Consider the following 21,436-nt stretch of genomic DNA (forward strand, 5'->3'; position numbering starts at 1 on the left):
GAGGAGCAGGCAAAAGCGGGGTCAAACAAGCCGGGGTCAGGTTCAGGCAGCAGTCAAGGAGGTCCAATAGGCAAGCTGGGTCACAACAGATCAGAACTTCGGAACACAGAGAGGATCACGGAACTTGGCACAAGAGCTGTTGATCAGGCAGCACCGATCAGAGATAGCAGCAGACCTAAATAGGTTGATTGGCACCAAACGCTGCACTCGTGCATGCGCCGATACGCACAGATGCCCGCGCACCCGCACGCACCCGAGCGCGCCCCTGGACACCGGCGCGCACACCAGCACCACCAGGCACACGTACGGCAATGCCCGTAGGCGGACGCGCGCTAACGCGTATGCACGTGCGTGCCTGGGCAGCACCATGCACAGCATGGCCAGCTGGATTAGACACGCCAGTGCCCCCAGAAGCACGCGCCCCAGCATGCACAGGGACGCGCGCACCAACGCGCCCTGGCACGCACCGACGCCCAACCAGGTAACCTCTCTGACTGTATATATATATATATATATATATATATATATATATATATATATATCAAATACACTGCCACTAACGGAATAACCTGCCTGCTTAATCTAAATCAAGCTATCTCTCTGCCCACGACAACAACACTACACATGGCCACCATGTAAGCAGCCTTATATAGTGTGGAGTGTGAACTTAGTCCCTCTGAGCCATGATTGGTTAAAGGCACCCTGACTGTGTTAGATACTGTGTACATCGCCTGCACTGTATTGGCAACTGTATAACGGTCGCGCTGTATTGTATACACCACCAGCAGTGTAGTAGAAACTGTACACACTGTATTAGATACTGTGTACACCGCCTGCACTGTATTAGATACTGAGTACACCGCCTGCACTGTATTAGCAAATGTACAATGGCTGTACTGTATTTTATACTGTGCACACCACCAGAAGTGTAGTAGAAACTGTACACACTGTATTAGATACTGTGTACACAACCTGCACTGTATTAGAAACTGTACTATAGCTGCATTGTATTGTGTACTGTGTACATCACCAGAAGTTTAGTAGAAACTGTACACACTGTATTAGATACTGTGTACACCACCAGAAAAGTAGTAGAAACTGTACTATGGCTGCACTGTATTGTGTACTGTGTACACCACCGGAAGTGTAGTAGAAACTGTACACACTGTATTAGATAATGTGTACACCGCCTGCACTGTATTAGAAACTGTACAATGTCTGCACTGTATTTTATACTGTGTACACCACCAGAAGTGTAGTAGAAACTGTACACACTGTATTAGATACTGTGTACACCACCTGCACTATATTAGAAACTGTACTACAGCTGCACTGTATTGTGTACTGTGTACACCAACAGAAGTGTAGTAGAAACTGTACACACTGTATTAGATACTGTGTACACCACCTGCACTGTATTAGCAAATGTACAATGTCTGCACTGTATTTTATACTGTGTACACCACCAGAAGTGTAGTAGAAACTGTACACAGTGTATTAGATACTGTGTACACCGCCTGAAGTGTATTAGAAACAGTACACCTCCGAATGCACTGTAGATATAGGCTACACTGGATGCAGAGTATATATATATATATATATATATATATATATATATATATATATATATATATATATATATAAGACTGTATATATATATATATATATATATATATATATATATATATATATATATATATATATATATAGTAATACACTGCCTGCACTGACTGGACATCGAGTAAAGACTGAATATATAGTCTATGCTAAATGCAGAGTATATATATATATATATATATATATATATATATATATATATATATATTAGACTGACTGTATATATATATATCAAATACACTGCCACTAATGGAATAACCTGCCTGCTTAATCTAAATCAAGCTATCTCTCTGTCCACGCCAACAACACTACACACGGCCACCATGTAAGCAGCCTTATATAGTGTGGAGCGTGAACTTAGTCCCTCTGAGCCATGATTGGTCAAAGGCACCCTGCCTTTGGCCAATTATGTCTCTCTTAGCAGAGCGCGCTGTGATTGGCCAAAGCATGCAGGTCAGGTGCATGCTTTGGCCAATCATCATACAGCAAAATTTGAGCGCAAAATTTGAGCGCCATGGAATGCCCCATAATGCACTGCAACATTGCAGTGCATTATGGGGCATTCCATGGCGCTCAAATTTTTCACGAACGCCCCATAATGTTCACTGTTCGGCAAACGGGCAAACACCCGATGTTCGAGTCGAACTTATGTTCTACCCAAACATCGAGCTCATCCCTACTGTCAAGCAAAAGAGGCAATTAGAGGGTTGAGTTGAGGCAAACCATTTAACAGTTGACTTATCATAGTTAGTTTTTATGTAAAGCCTTTATCCCTAAATAAAAAAAACTTGCGGTAACTGCTTAAAAATTGTTAGCTGGTATCTGGCTTCAACCACTTGCCGACCGCCTTCCGCATATATATTGCGGCAAGGCGACTTGGCTGCACAAACCGACATACCTGTACGTTGGTCTGTACATGTGGTATTGTGGGTGCCGGCCACCCACGATCACGGTATAGAGGGGCAGAACGGGGATCTGTCTATGTAAACAAGGTGGATCCCCGTTCTGAAAGGGGACAACTCAGAGATCTGCTGTTCCTAGTGATCAGGAACAGCGATCTCTGTGTTGTACCAGCAAGCCCATCCCCCACAGTTAGAACACACCCAGGAAACACAGTTAACCCCTTGATCGCCCCCCCCAGTGTTAACCCCTTGCCCGCCAGTGTCATTTATACATTGATTAGTGCATTTTTTTAGCACTAATCACTGTAATAATGTCACCGGTCCCCAAAAAGTGTCACTTGTGGTCAAATTTGTCCGCCGCAATGTCGCAGTCCCACTAAAAATCGCAGATTGCTGCCATTACTAGTAAAAACAATGAAAAAAAAAGTCCCTAAATTTATTTCCTATTTTGTAGACGCTATTTTTAAATGTGTAGAAGAATACACATTGGTCGAAATTGATGAAAAAACTTTTTTTGGATATATATTATAGCAGAAAGTAAAAACTATTGTTTTTTTTTTAAATTATCGCTTTTTTGTTTATATGGCAAAAAAATAAAAACTGCAGAGATGATCAAATACCACCAAAAGAAAGCTCCATTTGTGGGAAAAAAAGGACATTTTGTTTGAGCAATTGTCAGTTAAAGAGTTGCAGTGCCATTTAGCAAAAAATGGCCTGGTCATTAAGGGGGTAAATCCTTGCGGGGCTGAAGTGGTTAATTTATTAGTCAAGCCGATATAATTCTGCTAGTGCAGATGCTAACACTGCCCTCTCCCGAGATTGCCAATGCTTCTGTCCTAGGGTGATACTGTTACTCTTCCATCCAGAGTGGAACCACCCTAAGACAGAAAGAGGTTGATTTACTAAAACTGGAGAATGCAAAATCTGTTGCAGTTCTGCAGCAAAACCAATCAACTTCAAGGTTTTATTGTCAAAGCTAAATTAAACAAGCTGAAGTTAGAAGCTGATGGGCTACCATGCACAGCTGCACCAGATTCTGCACTCTGCAGTTTTGCTAAATCTCCTCTGAAATGTGTTACTGGCCAGATCATCAGGTGAAAGTAAAGGAAAAAAAAAGGCCTAAAAAAAGAAAACTAAAGCAGCCACTACAAAAAATCTGGGGGGGGGGGGGGTTAATACTGCTTTGAATAAGCAATTTGTAAGCAAAATAAAGGATGAAGGTGCAAGCACATAGCTCCAGAACTGGTGGGAAAAATAGCAATTTGACAAGGTTTTAAAAACCTGGTTTATTTGCATCTTTCTTAGAAGTGTCAGTCAAGGCTGTCTTAGATTTGAAATGGTCACCTGATCCAGTATATAATTTTTTGTACTATAATATTTTGAAACATACTGGATTTACATAGTTACATAGTTAGTCTGGTTGAAAAAAGACACAAGTCCGTTTAGTTCAACCAATAACAGGGAAAAAAAATCATACAATCTTATATTACACAATCCTGTACCCAAATTAGATCCGGAAAGCAAAAGCATGATCCAATTAGCTCCAGCAGGGGAACAAAATTCTTCCTTATCCCCCAAGAGGCAAATAGATATTCCCTGGATCAACTTTACCTATAAATGTTGATATTCAATTTTATGTGGGCCATCTTTTTTTCTTTCTTTACCTAATTAATTCATGCATGACACGTTCTGTTTTCTTTTTTCAGTCTTGTACAAATATATATTTTATATTATTAATATTTAAATTGTGTATTGCAGGCATAGTAAAGTTGCCAAGATCAATATTACACTCCCACCAGAGGTGACAGCTGTTGATGTCAGAGTAATACAGGAAGGCATAGACAGTTGGTGGTAATTAGGGATGAGCTAAAAGTACCTGGGTTTGGTTTGAGACACGTTTGCATAACATGACTAAAGTAAGTTTAGGCACTTGCTGTTAACCTACAGTGCTGCATCTGTATGATGTATACAATATAATACAGCAAAACTGACATTTACAAAGAAAAATGCTGTTTAAATCACCAGAAAATGACAGCTTTGGCCATTTTACTTTTGCTTGTAAGAAACCTCCCGCACAAAAATGTGTGGGATTCCACAGCATTGATTTGGTCAATGTTATTGCCCAAATATGGCCATGTGGCCATATTTGGTTAAAAATGTCATGTTATAACTATATCATGGTCAGGGGTCAGGCTCAGAGACCAGTAGCTATAGCAGTAGAGAGGCTCCCACCATTTAGCTGGATAACTACAGAAGTTGGTGTTTACCAAAGCTCCTGTTGGTGGAGATGGGTTTTGCTGCATGTTAGTACTAGGTCACAGTCCTCAGGATTGCCGCACTAGAAGCTGAGCAAGATGGGGTCCAAGAGCAAATATAGCAAGTATAGGTCAAGCAGAAGCATAGTCAGTAACAAGCCAAGTGTCTGTAATAAGTGGTCGTCGGCTGGGATTAAGCAGAAGTGTAGTCAAAGAACAAACTAAAGGTTGGTAACGAGTGGTAGCGAAGATACAAATGGCAGCAGGAGTGACATGAGCAAGATATTGGATGGAGAAAGCACAAAGTATTTACAAAGTAAGCAGATGGGTGGCAAACCCGCCAAATGCTACACAATCTAGTAAACGGGGAAGTGCTGCAAAAGCCCCACAGCCTCATGCAATGCACTTGATTGCGGCATATTTATTTTTCAAAAATGAGGTTAAAACAGGCATCACTTCCACACTACCTGTCAGTAGCCTCTGAAACGCAATCCGAACATGCATCATTTCCCTGCAAATTGAACAGTCTATTTAAATCGACTCCTAAATGTCTATGGTATTGAATGTGTTAAAAAAAATGTAACAAAGGCTTAATGTTTTTTTCAGAAACTACATTATATGTTAAATAATGAATAATGTGTTTCAGTATAATGCTTTTTAATATCAATATATTTCAAAAGAATCTCGAATTGTCCCTTATAAAATTGATAGTGTTTGTAAGTTACACTATAAAGAACACTCATTTATCAATAAAGAATATTTTTTTTGCTAGATCTTTCTTACTGTCATAACATTTTATATTACAGTCCCTTTGCTAACAATTTATGTATAAAAGGACTTTTTATGTCCTCCCTTGCTCCTTTATCATCACAGCACACATGCAGAATGTATTCTATTGTACAGAGGCAGCCATAAAACAGATCAGGAGAAGCTGTGGCACAAGAAATCAAAAACATAATAATGTCTTTGGGTTTTGCATTTTAAATACTGCATTCATTGTTGCACTGAGGCCTCAGATCCCTTTTCAGACATTATGCATATTATCTTTGGTAATGTGTGTTTCATTGTACTTTGATATAAAATAATGTACACCATGATTCATCCTAGTGACTGCCATTAAGGAGAAAAGCACGTACTTATGATATGTAACAATTTGCTTTTCTAATTTGAAGAGGATCTTGCTATTTTAATTGTATAATTTGTGCAGTGTTCCTGGGCAGAATTGCAATTCAGAAGGAATCTTGTTGCTCAGCTGTTGCTCTGAAATTGATAACATCTATAGTCCTTAAATGTTTTTATATCATATTTTATTTTTTTAAGATTTCCAAATTACTTCTTTCATAGGGTTGAATTATACCTACACGGTAATACCTATTAAGCAAATTTTTACACCAAAAATTCCCTCAATAATTATTTGAGCTGAAATAAAAGGAAGCATTAAAATCGAAGTAGGCATCCACTGCAAGGTATAACAGGGTAATTAGAAAAATTGGCAGAAATTGAAAGAAAAGAGATTATTGGAAAGCTTCAAATATTCAAAATTGTTTCCATTTAGAAGAAAATGTGGATTTTGAGTCTTCTTATTTCAGTACAATTTAAAATTATTAAAGCACTTCATTCTGAAGGTGATCAGACTCTGCATCTGTTCCTTTGTAGGAAGATTTAAAATTATGAGTGCTCCTTAAATTGTTTAAACCATTGATTTTCTTATGAAATTGATTTTCCAAGCTTTTATTTCTTCACTGACTAGGTAATTACAGTTAAGACATTTTATTTTTTTTTTTAAGCAGCAAGATTTTTCTTTGTCTCCATTTACCATATCTTTTAATTCTTTATCTCCACTTTCATTTTTACTGTTCCTTAAATAATCTTGTTTTAAATGGCAAGCTTTCTTTTTTTTAGGTTTTTGGATTATATACATTTTTTCTGTTTGAGGTAAAGATTTAGCAGCTGTTCAAGGACTATAAGAAAGTTTAGGGGTTAGTATGAGGTCAAGTCAAAAATTCCAATTGATTTAGCTTGTATAGCAGTTTAAAGTGTAACAAGGTTCTAGGACATGGGTTATCTTTAGCAACATTTCTTTCATAAACAGAAAAGACAGCTAACTACATATAAATATTGTATAAAATGGCACAGGAAACAAGTAAACTAAATTTTAATGGAACATGTCACATGTTGGGAGATGCCCCAAAAAAATGAATACTGATACCCTACTGTGTAGCGCATGGACTAATTTATTACAACTGTATCTTCTAAATATGTTGAAAGCTGCTAAATATTTTTTTTTTTTACAAATGTGCTCTGATTCTCTTTTCCAGTTGTGTAGTATCTAGTCTGACAGTAAATTGTTCCAAAACCATAAGAATCTGTTTGCGTATTTTTTTTTTAAGCAGCAAGATTTTTCTTTGTCTCCATTTACCATATTTTTTAATTCTTTAACTCCACTTTCATTTTTACTGTTCCTTAAATAATCTTGTTTTAAATGGCAAGCTTTCTTTTTTTTAGGTTTTTTAGGTTTTTTTTATTTCTCTATTTGCATTTTTTTTCAGACAGTAAAGCCAGTTGACCCAATTCACCAAGCTGCGCTAACTCTTTACACATACTACAGTGATCTCTTCAGCTATATTATGGCTTGAGACACCATTTTGGCATGATTTCAGTGCTATAGAAGCTTAATAAATTGGGGCATTTCTGGCAATATGCATGACTGGGTAAGGCTACGGTACATGTATTGAGGATGTTTAGAGCACGGTCCTCTGAAAAATACTAAAATCTGATATTGTCATTCTCTCTTTTCTGACTTATACATGGGTAAGCAATAAATCTCTTTTATGTATTGAAAGAGGGTTCAATAGCTAAAGGCTACCAAAAGTACAAAATTATATTAAAGGCAGATTTTTTTTGTTTAAAAGTAACAAACATGTTATGCTTACCTGCTCTGTGCAGTGGTTTTGCACAGAGCAGCCCCAATCCTCCTCTTTTCAGGTTTCTCTGCTGGTGCTCCTGGTTCCTCCCTCCTTCCTAGTGCCCCCATAGCAAGTAGTTTGCACTCACTCCTGAGCAGCTGCTATCACACACGAAGTGTGGTTGGGCCCCACCCCTGCTCTTTCCTCAGAGGCTCACCGGCTGTGATTGACAGTAGTGTGAGCCAATGGCTCACACTACTGGGTCCCTGGCCCTTTCCAAAAAACACAGGGGCACAAAAATGCATTGATGTGAACATGTTCCATAGGAACCCTTGTTAAAAATAATGTCTTGCCTTTCTGCAAAATACATGAAAAAATGCATTGGTGTGAATGGAGCCTTAGCAAATGAAGAGCCCGGGAGAGCCCAAGATGTTGTGCACATCGCTGGATGAAGGTGGGGCTCAGGTAAGTTTTGGGAGGGCTGGGGGCTGCTGCACACAGAAAGTTTTTTACCTTTATAGAATGCATAGAATGCATGAAGATGATGCATAAATGCATAGAATGCATGAAGGTAAAAAAACTTGAGCCTTTACAACCACTTTGATGACTTCAGCCCCGGAAGGATTTGCCCCCATCCTGACAGGCCATTTTTTGCGATGCAGCACTGTGTCACTTTAACTGACAATTGCATGGTCGTGCGACGTTGTACCCAAACAAAATTGATGTCCTTTTTTCCCCACAAATAGAGCTTACTTTTGGTGGTATTTGATCACCTGAAAAAAACACAATATTTTGTAGTTTTTGCTATAATAAATATCCAAAATTTAAAAAAAAATAATTTCTTCAGTTTAGGCTGATGTATTCTTCTACATATTTTTGGTAAAAAAATCGCAATAAGAGTATATTGATTGGTTTGCTCAAAAGTTATAGCATCTACAAAATAGGGGATAGATTTATGTAATTTTTATTATTATTTTTTCTTTACTAGTAATGGCGGTGATCTGCGATTTTTATCAGAACTGTGACATGGCGGACAGATCGGACACTTTTGACACTATTTTGGGACCATTGACATTTATACAGCGATCAGAGCTAAAAATAGCCATTGATTACTATATAAATGACACTGGCAGGGAAGGGGTTAACACTAGGGGGTGATCAAGGGGTTAACTGTATTCCCTAGGTGTGTTCTAACTGTAGGGGGGCTGGGACTGACTGGGGGAGGAGAGAGATCAGTGTTCATACTTAGTATGAACACGCAATCTCTCTCCTCTTCCCTGAGAGAACCTGAGAGAACCGGGATTTGTGTATTTACACACACAGATCCCAGTTCTCGCTCTGTCACGAGCAATCACAGGTGCCTGGCGTTCATCGCCGGGCACGCACATCGGCTCCAGGAACATGCTGCGGGTGCGTGCACGCCTCCGACGGTGCGTGCATGCCTGCTGTGACGTCATAAAGAAGCAACGTATGGATGGATGAAGAAATCTAGATAGCCGCACACCGGAATAAATTATATTCGTCTTTTATTTGTGAAGCAGGATCATGGGGTACATAGGGCACCACTGTGGGTGGTACAGAACAGCAGCTGATGCATTTCACACTTACATGAAGTGCTTACTCATAGCTCAAAGAAGCGACGTCCAGCTACGGCGATTTGCGCAGCCGTGCCAACCTGCCACAGTGCACAGTGTAACTGCGGCAGCTGGTCGGCTAGCGGTTAAGGTCTAAGACAGGTCACTACTATAGAAGAAAAGAATGACTAGATCGGCCACCTTAATTAAAAACCTTATATTTACTGTCAGTTTTAAATTTTTTTCCTATTTACGTTAAAAGTCACAGCCTGACTCTTTAAATTGAACATGTGCTTTACCCATATGTGCAAAACAACAGCTCTACTCAAATATGAGTTTATCCAGTGGTTTATATTTACCTTCTATATTTCTAGATTAATATAAAATCTTCATATTAGGTTCTCATCTTGGATTGCATTAGGGCCAGGAATAAAAATCATAAAGCAACAGTCTTGCTTATTAGAGAACAACAGAATTAGCAGCTAGCTTAGTATTATATTAAGCGTCTAGAATAGAGCTGTTGCTGGTGTCCCAAATTTGTAAATTACATGAAATTGCTTAGTTTTTGCATTAACAACAAAAGACCGAGAGTCAAAAAAAAGTGCGACAGCACTGGAAGCTGAAAATTGTCCTGGGCAGGAAGGGGTAAAAGGGCCTTGTATTGAAGTGGTTAAAGTGAACATGCTGCATTTTTCTCCAAGAGCAAGCTGTGGGTGCCAGCAAAAGTTTAGTTTTGGACAATGATGTGCAGCTCTGTTACTTTTATATGGCTCTACATGTCCTTATAAGGAAGATTTCCTGTTTATTTGAGAGGTGCCAAAAAAAAAAAAAACAGAAGGTGAAAAAAATTAACTGAAGAAAGGAACAGAGATAGCAATGCAATGATTCTTAGCAGACTAGCGAAAGTATTCTGCTGATGGTGACAGAGACAGCATTAAATACCTGACACAGATTCTAATGCTTCTCTTTTTAATCCAAACCAAGGAATGGCTGGAATCAATCTTTAAAGCTGTAGAAGAAGCCAGTCTTGCTCCAAACCTCCTCTATATGAAAGGGGTGAAGAATCTGGTTCTGCAAATTTTATAAAAAATTCAGAGAACCCGAACTTAGAGGTAAATATCATTGCAGTCTATGGGCGCAAATCTTGTTAAACTTTTAGGGCTGATAGGCAAACTCTTGTAAAAAAAAATACAAGGAAAACCTGGCATTGCCATGGAGAAAATGTGCTAATGTACATTTTTTTTAAATTAATAATATAGCATAAAGGTGTTCTTTTCATGTGGCTTTGAGAATACACAAATCCTTTAAATGAAATGCTTAGGGAATGCCTTAAAACTGTACATGGTGTCATGAAACAGTATGATTTTCACAGGCAGTCTCAGCAACAAATTACACTGAGAGTGCCTATATGGCTGTGAAATTAACTTTTGTCTTTTACGATAAATATGGCACACAAACAGCTCATTCATTTCAGCTTTAGTAGGCTTTTTAGCTTTAGAAATTATATATAATTTTTCATCAAATAGTAGCCACATACTAAAAAAGTATGATTTAAAAAAAAAAAAAAACTTTTAAAAGAGACTGCAGGTGACACAACAGTGTAAAAATGGTGTAAGAAAAGCTCAGTAGGTATTGGAACTAGAATATGATTGCATGTTCATGCAAATGTGCAAGCTTATGATTTGGATCAAAGGCTCACTGCACAATGGGCATTGACACGCACACGCAAATGTATAAACGTGCACACAAAACGGGACGTGCACTCCCATGCGCATAGCCACTTGCAGGCCCAACACTGACATTGGTGCCAAGCGATGCATTTAAGCTGGGCTATGAAATGAACAGATTGCTGAGCGGTCTTCAGCTAGTTCCTGCTTTACCTATGCCCTGACCTGTTATATTTGCCTTTCCTTGCACGACTGGGTCTGGATCTGCCTCTGGATCTTTACCTGTCTTTTGTGACCTTTGCTTGTACTCTGACTCTGTTCCTGTCTTACGTTCCTGTGTTCCTGTACCTTGCTGCCCGGCTGTTTACCAATCCAGGCTTGTATCCTTACCCTGCCTATGCCTATTGCGCCTGTGCCTCACTGCCTGGCCATTGATGACCTTCTGGCTTATGTCCTATGTCCACATCAACCAATGTTACCACTCTTCAGTGAATACCCCCAGCAATCACCCTGCGCACGCACCTTAATACTTTGACCTAAAATAGGTAACCACACGCTTTCAACCTAAAGGATCTTATTGGCCACTCCAGATATTTAGGTACTTCCTCTGGATTCTTCCTCAACTACAAAGAAGGGCAACAAAGCTAAAAAAGGGTCTGGAGGATATTAGTTATGAGGAAAGGTTGCGAACACTGAACTTATTCTCTCTGGAAAAGAGACGCTTGAGAGGAGATATTATTTCAATATACAAATACCATACTGGTGATCCCACAATAGGGATAAAACTTTTTTGCAGAAGGGAGTTTAACAAGACTCATGGCCACTCATTAAAATGTGAAGAAAAGAGGTTTAACCTTAAACTACGTAGAGGGTTCTTTACTGTAAGAGCGGCAAGGATGTTGGAATTCCCTTCCACAGGCGGTGGTCTCAGTGGGGGGCATTGATAGTTTCAGGAAACTATTATATAAGCACCTAAACGACCACAACATACAGGGATATACAATGCAATACTGACATATAATCACACACACAGGTTGGACTTGATGGACTTGTGTCTTTTTTCAACCTCACCTACTATGTAACTATGTAACTATCTCCAATGGTATATAATTAACCAAGCCAGCGGTCCACCATCAATGTCACTTAATTATATTATGATCTTATCTTTACAACTCTGCCCTCTTGCAAGCCTGATAATGATTGGTGGTGGTATTCACTGAAGAGTGGTCATATTAGTTGTTGTAGACTCACAAGGAATACACGTGCAACATAGGTATTGACAGCCAAGGAATGGTTTTGAATTTATGTGTTATATATACAACATTGCAGTGGTGGTAGAACCCTCTCACTTGCACATTAAATATAATTGTTCTATTTTTATTTATTTAGGGTTTTTTATTTTTTATTTACAATGAAATATTGCATGTACTGGATACAATAATTAAGGTATTGTTTTGAGTTTATAGACTGTGTGTTATACACTACAGCATTGCAGGGGTGGTGGAAACCCCTCACTAGCATTTTTGTTTCTTTTTACACATTGGATTATTGCACATATTGGATATAAGCATATATGCATATATAATATATATACGTAGAATGCTTTTGGGATATTCATAGCATGTATCTACTGTTTGACTTAAGGTATTAATAGTCCAATCTGGATCCAGCTCTGTGCCTGAGAGCTGCAGCACTGCTCTCTCTCCTCACAGGCTCAGAGACAGCAGCGGGAGTTTTTGACTCCCGCTGCTGTCAATCAAATCTGGTCAGAAGAGCATGGGGGACAAGGCTTAGCCGCACTCTGTGTGTCTCAATGGACACGCATAGACTGGCTCAGGAACGAGCAGGCACTCAGAAGGGAGAAGGAGCTGAGAGTGCTGGTGGGGGACCCCAGAAGAGGAGGTTCAGGGCCACTCTGTGCAAAACCATTACACAGAGCAGGTAAGTATACCATGTTTATCATTTCATTAATGTTTTAAAATCACTTTGAGGCTGTTAGAAAAGGTTTAATTTGACCAAAAAAAGTTAACAAAATTAGGACAGTAGTGTTGCCATCACATACAAGGAGTTAAAGACTCAGTGCTGCCACATCAAATTTGATGTTTAACTTTTTCTGAAAGTCCCTTTAAACTAGATGTGTAACATACATATGTGCAGGGGAACGTGCATTATAAGAACAAAAATAATAGTGTAATGATTTTAACATGCGAATCTGGCAATCTGTCACACCAGAACGCTGGGCTGTTTCTTTAAGGCATCCTGGAAACTATTTTAGGCATAAATATGAACATATTCTTAGATATTTTGTCAGCTTGGACTAACACCTGTCACTTGCAAGATATTTTGCATTTCATGCACATCATAACTTCCAACTAAATTTAAAGGAACAAGTAAAGAAAAACAGAAACACAACACAGATGTTATGCTATCTGTGATATTGTAAATTTAAAATACACCAGCTTTTCATCCAGATTTTAATGCACCAAAACAATATGAAAATTCCAAGCCAAAATGGATTATTTAAATGTCTGATAATTTTTTTATGAATTCCACAACAGATGTACAAAAGCAGGCTATAAAGCTGTGATAACAAGAAACATTTCTGCATCATCTCCCAGATATGTTAATCTGTAATGAGAACTAGAACTATATATGCCTTTATCCTCTTTACTATCAAGCATAAACATTACTCAGTGATATGTAGCTTATGCCTGTTCCTTAGACAGTTCATTTAAAGGGACAGACATTGTTAATTACCTTTGTTTATTTAAGAATCAATACTCAGAACATTCAAATGCTAGAATAAAAGTGTAGATTGCACCAAGATAAATGTTTGAACTCTTTAAGGCGATTTTGCTGAATGAAGAAGGTTTTCTATACTGCATATATATGGGCCCAATCACTTCTTGAACTTCAGTTAACAAAAATACTTTTCTTCAGCATTCAGGTTTTTAATCTTACTTTTCTTTTCAGCAAAGAGATAGATGGACATGGTCAGCTGGATCCTCAAATGCCATGAATAATGTTGGATCCTCAAATGTCATGTCATGTCATTTTGTTGTTTCTGCTGGTTAAAACACTCTGTGATGTCTCACCGATCTGTAATAAATAACTTGAATTGACTACTAAAACTTTGCAAGATCTAATGCTAAAGTGATGAAGAAGGTTGATTTAAGAAGAAAGTCAGAGTCCAAAAGTGTAGGTAATAATAACAAAAGTATCCCTCGCGTGTAATTGATTTTACTAGGTCATTTTATTAGTACACATATCTAGTACCCAGTAATCAGTGCAAAGGGTTGGCTGCAGTTCAATTCATTGTCAAAAGTATTGGGACACCTGACCTTACACGCACATGAACTTTAATGGTATCCCAATATTAGTCCATAGGGTTCAATATTGAGTTGGCCAACCCTTTGCATCTATAATAGCTTCAACTCTTCTGGGAAGGCTGTCCACAAGGTTTAGGAGGGTGTCTATGGGAATGTTTGACCATTCTTCCAGAAGCGCATTTGTGAGATCAGGCACTGATGTTGGACAAGAAGGCCTCGCTCACATTCTCTGCTCTAATTCATCCAAAATGTGTTCTATCGGGTTGAGGTCAGGACTCTGTGCAGGCCAGTCAAGTTCCTTCACCCCAAACTCACTTATCCATGTCTTTTTGGACCTTGCTTTGTGCAGTCATGTTGGAACAGGAAGGGGCCATCCCCAAACTGTTCCCACAAAGTTGGAAGCATGAAATTGTCCAAAATGTCTTGGTATGCTGATGCCTTAAGAGTGCTCTTCACTGGAACTAAGGGGCCAAGCCCAACCCCTGAAAAACAACCCCACACAATAGTCCCCCCTCCACCAAATGATTTGGACCAGTGAACAAAGCAAGGTTCACATGGATGAGTGAGTTTTGTGGGGTTCCCCTTCCAAGAAAAATGCATGAGGTAACCCCTGAAAAATCCACACCAGACCCTTAATTTGAGCATGCAGTCTTGCTGGCCAGGAAATGGGGATAAGCTTGCACCACCCTTCCTGAAACATAATAGGTCACATGCCCTCAACATGGGAATCCCCCTGGCAAAGCACATTGTTCTCATGTTGATGAGAACAAGGGCCACAGTTGCAGGGGTGTGCATAAGGGGAGTTTATCAAAATCTGTAAACCCTGTTAAAAATAAGTGGGTCCCCAGATACTGCCTCCCCACATAAATGAGTAAGGGGTACATAGTTTCCCTACTCATTCACAAAAAAGGTGTAACCTAAAAATAAAGACGCACAAACTTTTGACAAGTCCTTTATAAAAAATAAAAGTCCCTTGTTGTAAATCCATTATCAATCAAAATGCCTATTGCCCACTGACTCGTTGCAATTTAAATTTCAATGATCCTGGCACACATGACCAATCCTAATGGTAGTCATAGACAAATGACAGCTTCCCAAGCTCTCATCACCTAAATAAGTGAAGGGGTGGGGATGGTAGTGACATCATTGACCAAATATGGCCATGGACATACTTGGTCAATGTCTTGTAAGCCAATGTGCCAGTGACAGCGGCGGTTTCTAGGAATGCAGCTGGTGACAGCTTCTGTATTTGATGCTCAGCTTCCGATGAACAGGGGTCCAAATGGGCAAAAGTTCAGCCAAACCCCTGAGTAGCTAAAGTTCAGAGCCTTCACGTCATCCCTGGTCACAGGTAATGTGCCCCAGATCTTGGAGCCAATGAAGTTTACCCTATTTATATATGATTTAAAGTTGAAATTAAGACTTCAGCTTCTGATTTTACTGATGATACAAAATTATGCAGAGAAATAACTTTGGCAGGGGATGTAAGAACATTACAGGAAGACATGGAAAAAAAAGGGGGGGGGGGGGGCGGGATGAAACTTAGCTGATCAGGCTCAATGTTGAAAAATGCAGCGTTATATATTTGGGTGCTAAACATTTGCAGGAAAGATACTCATTAGGAGAGGGAGAATTAGTAATGGAAAAAATATTTTGTGGTCCTAAAAAAAAATTTGGAGCAAGATATCCTTTAGGAGGGGTTGCACTGGGAGAATCAGTGATTAAAAAAGATTTGTTTGTCCCAGTGAATGACAGACTTAGCAATAACAAGCAATGCCAGGCTGCTGCTAACAAAAGGAAGCAGAACATTCTAATGCATTAAGAAATGGATTTATTCAAGGGATACACTAATACTTTTATACTTTTACAAAACACCGATTCAGCCTCATCTTAAGTATACAATTCAGTTTTTCTCACTAATCAGAAAAGATGTCTTAGAAAACGTCCAGCGAATGGCTACAAGATTAATAAGAGCACTGAAAAAACCACACCCATGAGGAACAATTAAGTAGATTAAACTTTTGAACCTTAAAGAGGAGGTGCTTATGAGGAAATATGATTGCTATCTACATGGTGACTATAAAGGCAGTAAAAACTTGGTAAATCTTAGGTTCCTGACGAGAACACATAGGGAGAGATTTACTAAATTTGGTGCACTCAGAATCTGGTGAAGCTGTGCATAGTAGCCAATCAGTTTCTAACGTCATATAAACACGAAAAGCACTGCTCTGACTGTGAGAAACTCCAATTGTAATAGTTGATCACTGGTATCTCCACTCCAAGTGCTCATGTTCAGACGTCCTCCCACTTGTCACAAACACTTGAATAGAAATTAATTGGAAGAACTGTCACTCTGGAATCCATCCATATGCTTTATTCAGATAAAACCAAGTTACAAGGTAGCTGCTGACATGTTCCAGCGGGTAGCCTTGCTCACAGCATAGTGACCAACATGAACAACACACATACATGTATAAAACAAAGTGACTGTAATCACTCCCATTAGTTGATTGGTATAATTAGCAGTAAATGAGAATCAGAGCTGCAAAAAAGTCTCCCTAGGAATGGAGACTTGACACATAAATATATAAAGATATATATAATGATACATGGACAATATTATACATTAAAGAAAGAAAGAAAATGTTACAATTTAATAACCACAAATACTATAGTTTAAAAGTCATTAAATAAAACCATTCTACATGCGTGGATCAAGACTAAGATTTCAAAACTACCAAGGATCTCATGGCAAGGAATATCAAAGAGATGGAAATAGGTGGAAGAGACACAGACTGCAGCCCGATGATAAGCTTACGGTGGGTATTACCCCCCCCCCCATGTTTGACAGTCCCTTATCACTTTGATACGATGCTCCATGAAAATATTCCCCTACTCCTGTCCTTAGAGGCCTCCTTGTGCAGCCCACATATTGTAGAGTGCACTAAGTGCACTCTACAGCATACACCACATTGGAAGAACAACGATTAATGCAGTCCTGCAAAGAAAGCTTTTTCCCTGTTAAGCAAAAATGTACTGTTTTAGATTTCTTGGTATGTTTTTTACAAAAGCGACACATATTTACACCACAGGCATACAATCCATTGGTGTTTAACCATGTTCTCCCCAAACCTTTGGATAAAAACAGACTAGGTGATAACATACCCCCCCCTCCCCGGGTTTTCGGTCGACGGCTGAAGAATCTACATCTACATCCCATAGTTGGTGACTATGCTGTGAGAGCAAGGCTATCCACTGGAAACATGTCAGCAGTTGCCTGGTAACTTGGTTTTATCTGAATAAAGCATATGGATGGATTCCAGAGTGCCGGTTCTTTCAATTAATTTCTATTCAAGTTTCTAACTTCAGCCTGCTCAACTAAGCTTTGACAAAAAAAAAAAACTGAAAGCTGATTGGTTTCTATGCAGAGCTGCACCAGATTTTGCACCGTGCTGTATTAGTAAGTAACCCCCATAGCCACAATTTAGGATTGGAGGAAAGGAGATATAAACTTATACTGCAGAAGGATTTCTTTACAGTCAGAGTAGCAAAAGTGTGGAACTCCCTTCCCTAAGTAGTAGTATCAGCTGAATATATTACCAATGTAAAAAAAAATAAACTTCTAGATGTATTCCTTGATGAGCACAGCGTACAGGGATATCTATACTGTTAGAAAACAGACTGACAATCAAACAAACTGATATACACATTGCTATATATGATTTGTGCCTTTTTTTTCAACCGTATGTAACTATGTAGGATATAAGCAGTACAGCACCACTACCATGTAGCAATACAAAGCAAGAGGTAGAGCCTGCACTTGAAATGAGCAAATATGGTTGCTCCCATGTACATATATAACTTTACACAGAACAATGTTTTTTAAAACATTAACAAACATTGATAACATTATTTACATCAAGCTTATCTTTTTTACATGTATATCTACAAAATAATTAAAATGCTTACAGTATATTTTATATGTCTATACAATCTAAATGTTTTGTACTGCAAACATTTTTTCTAATGATATAGATAATCTAAAAACTTACAGACTTGTTTCCAGAAAGAAAATCCAATATTGTTTCAACTAATCAAGTAATAGGAAATGATAGTCTAGTCAGAAGAATGTTTGGAAAAATAAGCAAATTGCATGCAGTATAAGTGAAATAAAGTTTGAGTTAAATCAGCTGCATGTTGTTGGTTGATGAAAAACATTTTGGCACTGATTGTCTTCATTTGTTTAACAAAATGTCCCAAGATGTTGTAAAAACATGACTTCTTAACTTTGGGAAGTCAGTTAATAATATGCAAGAAACTGGATATAAACTGACTACAAAAATAACTCCCTCTGCTCTGATCGCAGGTGGCAAGTCAATTAAAAGATATTGTTCCTGTTTACTCTAGCTGGTAAATTGAAGATCACGTTTCACTGTTACTTATCTTAAATTCCTTCATGTATTTTTTGAAAAATTATTTGTAAAAGGAAAAATTTTTTTTTTTAGCTCATTAAAGTTCAGTTTGGTGATTCCCTTCTTTCTTTAACTACTTCAATGCCAGGCACTTTTACCCCCTTCCTGCCCAGGCTGATTTTCAGCTTTCAGTGCAGTCACACTTCGAATGACAATTGCGCGGTTATGCAACACTGTACCCATATGAGATTTTTGTCATTTTTTTCACACAAATAGAGCTTTCGTTTGGTGGTATTTAATCACCACTGGAGTTTTTTTTATTTTTTTCTAAATAAATGGAAAAAGGACAAAAATTTTGAAAAAAAAATTCTTTGTTTCTGTTTGCAAATAAATATTCTGTCTTCATAAACCAAATCAGTGTATGTCCAGGCCCGTCTGAAGTTTGCCAATGACCATCTGGATGATCCAGAGGAGGAAAGGGACAAGGTCATGTGGTCTGATGAGACAAAAATAGAGCTTTTTGGTCTAAACTCCACTCGCAGTGTTTGGAGGAAGAAGAAGGATAAGTACAACTCCAAAAACATCATCCCAACCTTGAAGCATGGAGGTGGAAACATCATTCTTTGGGGCTGCTTTTCTGCAAAGGGGACAGAATGACTGCACCATATTAAGGGGAGGATGGATGGGGCCATGTATCGCTAGATCTTGGCCAACAATCTCCTTCCCTCAGTAAGAGCATTGAAGATGGGTTGTGGCTGGGTCTTCCAGCATGACAATGACCCCAAACACACAGCCAGGGGAACTAAGGAGTGGCTCCATAAGAAGCATCTCAAGTTCTTGGAGTGACCTAGCCAGTCTCCAAACCTGAACCCAATAGAGAATCTTTGGAGGGAGCTGAAAGTCCGTATTGCCCAGCGACAGCCCCAAAACCTGAAGGATCTGGAGAAGGTCTCTATGGAGGAGTGTGCCAAAATCTCTGCTGCAGTGTGTGCAAACCTATTCAAGAACTACAGGAAACATATGATCTCTATAATTGCAAACAAAGGTTTCTGTATCAAATATTAAGTTCTGCTTTTCTGATGTATCAAATACTTATGTCATGCAACAAAATGCAAATGAATTACTTAAAAATCATACAATGTGATTTTCTGGATTTTTGTTTTAGATTCAATCGCTCACAGTTGAAGAGTACCTATGATAAAAATTACAGATCTCTACATACTTTGTAAGTAGGAAAACTGCCAAAATCTGCAGTGTATCAAATACTTTGTCTCCCCACTGTACATACAGTAAACCAGAGGAGAAACTAGTAGAGTTTGGCCAAAGGAAACAAACAAGCGAGGTGGGTTACATAGTTACATAGTTAGTCTAGTTAGTCTGGTTGAAAAGTCTAGTTCAACCAATAAAAAGGGGAAAAAAATGTAAATTTTTAAAATAAAAATATCCAAAAAAAAAACATATGCATTTTACAAATGAACACCTTTAATTCTATTTGTTGCTATTTCTTGCAAAAGATATTACACTATTGCACTAAAATATTACACTAGAACATTATTAACCTAGCAATGTGTTCCAAGACTGAAAGAACCACTTTAGTACTATTTCAAACTAATACGGTTGGGATAGTAGTTTATTTCCTTATTAGGGAGAATAAACACATTGAACAAAGATGCCTAGGTCTTGGTCATAGATCAAAATCACTGTATCACCTATTTTCCTCTCTATGAAATCAAACCATATTGTAGTTGATATGTATACAGTAGAATGATGGAAAACAACAACAAAGAAAGCCTGCACTGACCTAGGGAATTACCATAACACAATTTTATTGAATAAATAAACAAGTGATAGACTCACAAAAGCATGACATGCACAAGGGTATCCAAAAATGCAAATGAGACTCACTCCAGGTCCACAGGCAAGACCTCATAGTCATGGCCTATGCGTTTAGAAGGTCAAGCACTCTTCCTCTTTTATTTTTTTTTAATCAATAATTTTTATTAATTTTTACAGATTATACATTGTACAATTGAACATTGTACGTCGTGCAACGACGTATAGGTGGACAATGCATTGAAAATAGCTCCACATTGGGTAGAGTAAAACTTTGTCCATACACAATGAATTAATGCATTTAGTACATAGTAACCAGTAACGCTAGCATCGGTAATATTGTAGACGTTGCTGAACCACTTCACTAGTGTGACACCCCAAGTGGGATCTCTAGAGTCACAGGAGCGAAGTGGACCATCTATTTTTGATGCATTCCAAAGAGCGAAGAAAGAAGTTTTCTGGAAGGTTGTCAGTTGAAAACATACATGTAAACTTACTTTATTCATAGTATTGCTCGGTCAAGAGGAAGGAAATGTAATGCAGTAACCTAGACGTGAATTGCGCAGTGTCTAGTCCAGGTGGTCCATGGTTGCCAGCTGGATTGTATTTTTTTATAATGGTTTGTGTCAGAAGCAGATGTGTGCTCATAGCTGTAGTGTAATGATACCAAATCTACGACTTGGGTTAGGGTTAAAGATGTGTCCGACTTCCAGTGTCTAGCTATGTTAAGTTTAGCTGCCATCAGGATGTGGGTGGTCACTATTCTAAAGGGGCGAGGAAGATCCTCAATAGTAAGATTCAGGATCGCAAGTGCTGGGGAGGGGGGAGTTTTGATGTGGGTGATGCTTGAGATTAACTGGAAAATACTATCCCGGTATGTTTTAAAAAGGTGGCATGACCAGAAAACATGGAGAAGATCCCCTGGGGATGAGTTACATCTC

At 38.6% G+C, this 21,436-nt stretch overlaps 1 long non-coding RNA gene across 3 annotated transcripts in view; it reads right to left on the reverse strand.

Annotated features, from left to right (window-relative positions):
- The window catches only part of LOC141141588 (uncharacterized), an 89,231-nt gene extending 70,842 nt beyond the window's left edge, over positions 1-18,389 (reverse strand). For 2 of the 3 annotated variants that reach the window (XR_012244146.1, XR_012244144.1), the window contains exons 1-2: positions 18,303-18,389; positions 13,883-14,020 (exon numbers count right to left, since the gene is read on the reverse strand). This is a non-coding gene — a long non-coding RNA (uncharacterized lncRNA). Of the gene's footprint in view, positions 1-7,707; positions 8,187-13,882; positions 14,021-18,302 lie in introns of those variants that run through there. The other variant, XR_012244145.1, reaches the window with a different exon arrangement.
- Positions 18,390-21,436: the final 3,047 nt, after the last annotated feature.

This window comes from Aquarana catesbeiana, linkage group LG04 (assembly GCF_042186555.1).
Source record: "Aquarana catesbeiana isolate 2022-GZ linkage group LG04, ASM4218655v1, whole genome shotgun sequence".
Lineage (NCBI taxonomy): Eukaryota > Metazoa > Chordata > Amphibia > Anura > Ranidae > Aquarana > Aquarana catesbeiana.